At 46.3% G+C, this 2663-nt stretch overlaps 1 protein-coding gene across 1 annotated transcript in view; it reads right to left on the reverse strand.

Moving 5' to 3' along the window:
* Positions 1 to 2663, reverse strand: part of STK32B (serine/threonine kinase 32B) — a 439121-nt gene that overhangs the window by 111983 nt on the left and 324475 nt on the right. The gene's annotated exons all lie outside the window — the stretch shown is intronic.

Below are 2663 nucleotides of genomic sequence, written 5' to 3' on the forward strand. Positions count from 1 at the left end.
AAGCCCGGGCTTCCGGTTGGGGCTCCAAGAAACCCTCCCCGTCACAGACTCATCCACCCAGCCAGCTCAGAGAAGCTTCCACCAGCCAGCAGCAGGTGTGCTGACTAAAATGCAGAGTCCATTCTCCATGACGTGCATGGGACAGTGTGTGTCCTGGCAGGCAGAGATTTTTGTATTTTTGTTCAGTGCTATCTGAGGACCTGTCATACAGTGAATATTTATTTGGCAATTTACATTGCATGCCTGTATCAAAACATCTCATGTACCCCACACATATACACACCTACTAAGTACCCACAAAACTTAGAAAGAAATGGGCTTCCAAACCAGTGGAGAAGACAAAGGGCATAAAAACACTATCAGTACTATAGAATGCAAAAAAGAAGGCGAGAGAAAGATAAAGGGCACAGTAAACAGAAAAAAAAATACATCCAAATGTATCAGGAATCATAACACATTTAAATGATTTAACTCAATTAATAAAGGAAAAAAATAAAATTCAATGCAGAGTCCAGGCCTACGACCCAGGCACAGGGCTGCAGAATTTCCAGGAGTCTGGCTACTGGTCTGCCTTTTGTTTAAAAAAGCTTCCAAGTGATTGACCTGCAGCCTCAAGTTTGAAAACCATTACCACGGACTGTCACCCTCGTCCCCTTCACCGATCCCTCCTTCCCTGTCTTCCCTTCCCTGGAATGCCTGTCTTTCATCAAGTGCCTGCCGTCACCCATGGGTGCTTCTGGACAGGACATGCATGAACACTCAGGCAGATGGGGAGGCAGTTACTCCTCTTTCAGTTCTTTTTAATTTTCCTAATTATGTCAGGAAGAATGCCTCCATTTGGCACTATTACGTCTTTAACATCTCAATAATATTTGCTCATTCCCATTACCCTTTTTAGTGCAGAGAGAGAGGGGAATCCAGCTCAAATCCTTGGCAGGCACCCAGTCTAACGGGAATTTGGTACCACGCTTTTGGTACTATGATTTTTTTTTCTTTTTTTAAATTTTCTGTTCATTTTTGGTAAGACTATTTTTATTTATTTTGGTACTACTGTTTTTATTTATTTATTTGGTACTACTATATTTATGTTTTTACAGTTGTATTAGTCCATTTTCACACTGCTATGAAGACATACCTGAGACTGGGTAATTTATAAAGAAAAGAGGTTTAATTGACTCACAGTTCCAAATGGCTAGGGAAGCCTCAGGAAACTGACAATCATGGCAGAAGGAGAAGAAGTGTATCTGACATGGCAGCAGGCAAGAGAGAGTGAGCAAGAGCAAGGAAAGCTGCCTTAGAAAACCACAAGATCGCACGAGAACACACTATCAGCAGAACAACACGGAAAAACACCTCATGATCAAATGACCTCCTACCTGGTCCCTCCCCTGACACGTAGGGATTACGGGGATTACAATTTGAGATGAGATTGAAGTGGGGACATAGAGGCAAACCATATCGCTGGCTATCTTCTGTGGAAAGTAGCCACTGAAGAGACTGATACAAAGTTCTCCTTTCAAATAAATGCATTAAGTAAAAGAAAAAGAACTGACAAAAAAAGTAAGGCACTTATAGGTGGTGTGATAAGGCAGACACTGAGAAAGAGTTTCCTGAATCTGAAATGGGGATCCATTTTTCTAACCATCTGCCAGCCTGGAACATGATGTGGGAAGCTAACCCCTTTGAAGTAAGTTCTTAATATTTCACCCCTTTTGCTCTTATTTTTAATTTGAGACTCTCTGCTATGCATCAGTTAAAAAGTGTGAATTTTTAATGGGCAAATGTTGGCATTGGGGTTGAGTATTTCTAAATTGGAGGCTATTTCTAGATGCACCACACCATGCCACATAAAAGTCCAGTGATCCCCTCTGGAATCAAGACTCCTTTGGCCATAGATGGACCACTGCAGTCCTCAGGATGAAGTGCGGAGAGTTGCCAGGAAGCTCTGGTGGCTGTGGGGAGAGCTGGGGGCAGGCGTGTGGCACTGGGCCCCTTCTTGGTGGGGAGGGCTTGGGGGGACTTCCTGGAGCTGGGAACTAATCGGAAATAGAAGAAGGGGTAGCGGCCCTGGGCAGACTGCAGGGCACCATCAAACAGGAGAGCAGGCGGGTATGGTGTTGGTGGAGGCTGGGGCAGGCTGAATGCAGAGCATGGAACCAGAGGGGGTGTTGGAGAACTGGCCCAGGAGGCTAGGCTTTTTGCTGAGACCTGAGGAGAAGCCACTAGAGAATTTCTAACATGGCAGTGACCTGTCTATTTGGGATTGGAGAGTGCGGGGTGGAGGTGAGGACACGAACTTGATTAACAACTTGAAAGGGGGCTTAATATCCTGGGGGGTACTCTGCTTCCTCCAGCCTCATTTCCATCGTCCTGATGCTGACAAATCGTCCCATTTGTGAGAGGTCCTAGAGCTCTGTGTGCCCTTATGGAGGAGGAAAGAGGTAAAGCTCACTAAGTGTGTGCCTTTCTAAGATGAGTAGGGTCCGTGGCCCCTGGGTCTTGCCAGTGCTCTGAGTGGATCCCTCTCCAACCTGCTGCCTGGCAGGTGGAAGCCTAGGCCAAAAGGGGAGCAGTGAGAGGGAGAGAGGAGGAGGAGAAGGAGAGGGAGAGGGAGAGAGTGGAGGGAGAAGGAGAGGGAGAGAGGAGAGGGAGAGAGGAGGGGG

Source organism: Sapajus apella, unplaced genomic scaffold, assembly GCF_009761245.1.
Source record: "Sapajus apella isolate SASKATOON/1434 unplaced genomic scaffold, GSC_monkey_1.0 scaffold85, whole genome shotgun sequence".
NCBI lineage: Eukaryota > Metazoa > Chordata > Mammalia > Primates > Cebidae > Sapajus > Sapajus apella.